Source organism: Macaca fascicularis, chromosome 14 (assembly GCF_037993035.2).
Source record: "Macaca fascicularis isolate 582-1 chromosome 14, T2T-MFA8v1.1".
Classification (NCBI taxonomy): Eukaryota; Metazoa; Chordata; class Mammalia; order Primates; family Cercopithecidae; genus Macaca; species Macaca fascicularis.
In genome coordinates, this window is record NC_088388.1 from 84,979,997 (window position 1) to 84,985,506 (window position 5,510).

Consider the following 5,510-nt stretch of genomic DNA (forward strand, 5'->3'; position numbering starts at 1 on the left):
CATAATTGGAAGTAAAACACTCCTCAGCAAATGCAAAAGAACGGAAATCATAACAAGCAGTCTTTCAGACCACAGTGCAATCAAATTAGAACTCAGGATTAAGAAACTCACTCAAAATCACACAACTACATGGAAACTGAACAACCTGCTCCTGATTGACTACTGATAACGAAATTAAGCCAGAAATAAATAAGTTACTTGAAACCAATGAGAACAAAGACACAATGTGCCAGAAGCTCTGGGACACAGCTACAGCAGTGTTTAGAGGGAAATTTATAGCACCAGATGCCCACAGGAGAAAGTGGGAAAGATCTAAAATCGACAACGTAACATCACAATTAAAAGAACTAGAGAAGCAAGAGCAAACACATTCAAAAGCTAACAGAAGACAAGAAACAACTAAGATCAGAGCAGAACTGAAGGAGATAAAGACACGAAAAACCCTTCAAAATATAAAAATTAGCTGGGCGTGGTGGCATGTGCCTGTCGTCCCAGCTACTCAGGATGCTCAGGCAGGAGAATGGTTTGAACCAGGGAGGCGGAGGTTGCAGTGAGCTGAGATCGCACCACTGCACTCCAGACTTCCGACAAAGCAAGACTCCATGGCAAAAAAAAAAAAAAAGAAAAGAAAAAAAAAATTAATGAATCCAGGAGCCGGTTTTTTGAAAAGGTTAACAAAATAGACTGCTAGCCAGACTAATAAAAAAGAAAAGAGAGAAGCATCAAATAGACACAATAAAAAACGATAAAGCGGATATCACCTCTGATCCCACAGAAATACAAACTAACTACCATCAGAAAATACTATAAACACCTCTGTGCAAATAGACTAGAAAATCTAGAAGAAATGGATAAATTCCTGGACACATACACTCTCCCAAGACTAACCTAGGAAGAAGTTGAATCCCCGAATAGGGATTTAAAGATAAATATGTAACTTTAAATTCATGTATTAAAAGAGAAAGGCTGAAAAATCTTAAGCTGTTACCTTAAGGATTGTGAACCTCGAAAATTTCAGGCAGGTCTCAGTTAATTTAGAAAGTTCATTGGGCGGAGTTCAAAAGTCTCGGACCCGAGGCCGCCACTGCGCGCAGCCTCCTGCCCGCCATGGCCGCGCCTCGAACCCCACGCGCTCTGGCGGCCGCCGCGCCCGCGTCTGGCAAGATCAAGCTGACGCTCCTGGGGAAGGCGATCCTGGCAGGCGGCCTGGCGGGCAGCATCGAGATCTACATCACCTTCCCCACCCAGTATGTGAAGACGCAGGGCAGCTGGACTAGCGCTCGCACCCGCTGCGGTACCAGAGCATCCGGGACCGGTGTGGCCGAGTGTCTGCAACCATGGCGTCCTGGGCCTGTACCGCGGCCTCAGCTCCCTGCTCTACGGCTCCATCCCCAAGGTGGCCGCCAGGTTCGGAATGTTCTGGTTCCTCAGCAACCACATGCGGGTTTCCCAGGGACGCTGCACAGCACGCGCGGGCTGCTGTGCTGCCTGGGCGCTGGAGTGGCTGAGGCCGTGGTGATCATGTGCCCCATGAAGACCATCAATGTGAAGTTCAGCCGCCACACCTACCTAAACCCCCAGTACAGAGTATTCTTCCGCGGGTTAGGAAGATTGTGCGGTAACAAGGGCTGAAGGGGATGTATCAGGGCCTCACAGTCACGGTGCTGAAGCAGGGCTGGAATCAGGCCATCTGCTTCTTCGTCATGACATTCCCTGCACAGTTGGTACGGAGGGGACAACCCCAACAAGCCTATGAACGTGCTGATCACTGGGGTCTTCGGAGCCATGGTGTGCACAGCCAGCGTCTTTGGAAACACTCCTCTGGACGTGATTAAGACCCGCAGGTAGGGCCTGGAGGCGCACAAATACCGGAACTCGATGGACTGCCTCTGGCAGATCCTGAGAAAGGAGGAGCTCAAGGATTCTACAAGGGCATTGTCCCGCTCCGGGCCAGGTCAGCCTGGTTGTGGCCATAGTGTTTATCATCTATGATGAGGTGGTGAACCTGCTCAACGAAGTGTGGAAGACGGACTAAGCCCAGTGGGGCCACAGGGGACCGCCCCAGGCACCTCCAGAGGCCCCACCACCCTTGTCTCACATGATTCCAGTGCAGTAGTGCCAAAAGGCTCCTTCCTACATCCCTCGAGCTCTGTGACCTGGTCTGTGCATTGTGGCCATCAAGTCCATGTGTCCCATAGTGCCGTGTCTCCCCTGTGGTCTGTGTGTAACACCACCACTGTATCCCAGTGTCTGGTCCAGCCATGCTTGGTAGGCATCTGGCCTGCGAACCTGTGCCTACTTGTCCATGTGCTTACTGTGAGCCTGTGCCTGTGTTTCAGGTTCTGTGTCATGTGATCCGGTGCCCCGCCTCCTGGGGTGCCCTGTGGCCTGGGTCCCAGTCCGGTGCTTTTCACCCTCCACGGGCCTATCACTGCTGCCTCTGGGCCTGCCCCTGGCTTCTCCGCATTCCAGGGTCTGCTACACCCCCCGGCTCCCGCCTTTGGCCTTAACTGGCCCTTAGGCCCTCCCTCCACCCAGGACAGGGTGGCACCCACCACTCTCAGGACCACCGTGCCAAGGCAGAATTTTTTTAAAAAGATATTTTGCCAAGGTTGAGTAAGCACACCCATGACACAGCCTCAGGAAGTCCTGACCACATGTGCCCAAGGTGGTCAGGGCAGTTTGGTTTCATATATTTTAGGGAGACATGAGACATCAGTCAACATATGTAAGATGAACAATGGTTCCGTCTGGAAAGGTGGGACAACTGGAAGCAGGGAGGGGGCTTCCAGGTCATAGGTAGATAAGAGACAAATGGTTGCATTCTTTTGAGTTTCTGATTAGCCTCTCCGAAGGAGGCAATCAGATACCCATTTATCTCAGTGAGTAGAGGGATGACTGAATAGAATGGGAGGCAGGTTTGCCTTGCCCTAAGCAGTTCACAGCTTGACTTTTCCCTTTAGGTTTGTGATTTTGGGGGCCCAAGATATTTTCCTTTCGCAGGATCAAGGGAAAAAAATAAATTCAAAGTAAAGGTAAGAAAATACAGATGAGAACACTGTTTCAGGAAAAACTGTCTCAAACTGTGTTTTTCCTTTACTTTCCCACCACAACAATCAACACAGAGGACCTTGTTTTAAAATTTTTATATTTTTTTACCCAAAACAAAAATAGTCAATAATACAGAAGACTTCTGTGCTCAAATGTGGGTTTTTCTGCTACATGCCAAGCAGTAGACACCAGCTGGGTGTTCTCCAATTCAGTTCCAACACGATCAACCTGGAGATGGTGTCAGAACCCACAGGGTGAGGGGGCTCCGTCCCCAAGACTGCCCCCCTTAAACCCCAAAATCAGAGTGGCGGGGAAACATTAGAGTCCTGCCTTGGGGCAAGTGAAAGGAAGACAGGAGAGAGATTCTGTTTACTGAGGCCTGCTGGTTGGGTCTAACACATCCAACATTATAACAACAAAAGATTGTAACAAGGTGTTCCTAGAACAGGTAATTTTTAAAAAAAGAAAAAAAACCCACAACAATGGATATGGGAATGATGAACCAGGAATTACAGATGGAAACTATATATCATAACACCACAAGCAGAAACCAATTAAAGAGAAAGCTGACGTACACAGGAGAAAATCAACAAACCCAAAAGTTGGTTCTGATAAACCCTAGTGTAGTGCCTGATGGGTTCATCTTACCTGCTGCCCAGAAAGCCCAACACACTGAGAACAGCAGGTTTTTTGCAGCAAAGAAAGAGTTTAATTAGGCCGGGCATGGTGGCTCACGCCTGTAATCCCAGCACTTTAGGCCAAGGTGGGCGGATCACCTGAGGTCAGGAGTTTGAGACCAGCCGGGCCAACATGGTAAAACCGTGTCTTTACTAAAAATACAAAAACTAGCCAGGCATGGTGGCACATGCCTGTAGTCCCAGCTACATGGGAGGCTGAGGCAGGAGAATCTCTTGAATCCGGGAGGCAGAGGTTGTGGTGAGCTGAGATCACACCATTACACTCCAACCTGGGCAACAGAGCAAGACTCTGTCTTAAAAAAAAAAAAAGAAAGAAAGAAAGAAAAGAGTTTAATTAATGCAGGGCTAGCCAAGCAGAAGATGGACTTTATTACTCAAATCAGCTTCCCAGATAACTCAGAGGCTAGGGTTTTTTTAGATAATTTGGTGGGCAGGGGGCTAGGGTATGAGTGCTGCTGATAGGTTAGAGATTACATTGTAGAAATGTAGAAACCAGTCCTTGTGTGCTGTGTCAGCCACTGCGTGGGGGCCACAAGAGTCATGAGCCACAGGTCCATGTGGAGTCAGTCAGTAGCCAGAGTGCAAAAGTCTGAAAACATCTCAAAAGACCCATCTTAGGTTCTACAATAGTGATGTTATCTATAGGAGCGATTGGAGAAGTCACAAATCTTGTGACCTCTGGCCACATGACTCCTGAGCAGTAAGGGATTATAGAAAAGCAATCTAGGGAACAATGGTTAGTTATCTTTACACCTACATTTTAGTAGAATTCAGTCTCCTCTCATAACCCTAATCTTGTGACTTTTCATTGGTCTTACAAAGCTGGTTTCAGTCCCAGAACAAAGAGGGGATGAGTTTTACGGAGGACTGTTATTATTTTTGCTTCAATGCTAAACTAAAAACTAAATTTCTCCCATTGTTAGCTTGGCCTATGCTGAGGAATAAGCAAGGCCAGCCTGCCTGTGAGTCTAGAAGCAGGATGAAGTCAACCATGATAGACTTCTCTCACTGTCATAATCTTTGCAAAGGCAGTTTCAGTTCAAAACCAGCCTGGGCAACGTAGTGAAACCCCATCTCTACAAAAATGTAAACATTAGCTGGTTGTGGTGGTGCATACCTGTCGTTTGTTTTAGCTACTTAGGAGGCTGAGGCAGAAGATAGCTTGAGCCCAGGAGTTTGAGGTTACAGTAACTTATGATCATGCAACTATACCCCAGCCTGGGTGACAGAGGGGGACCCTGTCTCTAAAAAAGTAAAAATAGACCAGGAGCAGTGGCTCACACCTGTAATCCCAACACTTTGGGGGGCTGAGGTGGGACGATTGCTTGAGCCTAGGAGTTTGAGACCATCCTGGGAAACACAGTGAGACCCCATCTCTACAAAAATAAGAATTAAAAAGTTAGCCAGGCCTTGATGGCATGTGCCTGTGGTTCCAGCCACTTGGGAGGCTGAGGTGAGAGGACTGCTTGAGTCCTGGAGGTTGAGGCTGCAGTGAGCTGTGATCATGCCATTGCACTCCAGCCTGGGTGACAGAGCAAGACTTTGTCCCAAAAAAAAAGTAAAAATTAAAAAAGAAAGGAAAACGTTGAAGAAACTAAACATCAACAAGAATACAGAGCACCTCAAACTTTCATATAATTGGTGGCGAGAATGTAACTGGGAATGAACACTGAAATATGTTTTGCCAGTATGTATTAAACCTGAACATGTATATACACATATATATATATATACTACATGATACAGCAATTCCACTTTGGG

At 47.4% G+C, this 5,510-nt stretch overlaps 1 pseudogene; it reads left to right on the plus strand.

Moving 5' to 3' along the window:
* Nucleotides 1-993: 993 nt before the first annotated feature.
* On the plus strand, nt 994-2,035 carry LOC135967223 (tricarboxylate transport protein, mitochondrial pseudogene; annotated as a pseudogene).
* The last annotated feature ends 3,475 nt before the right edge of the window (nt 2,036-5,510 follow it).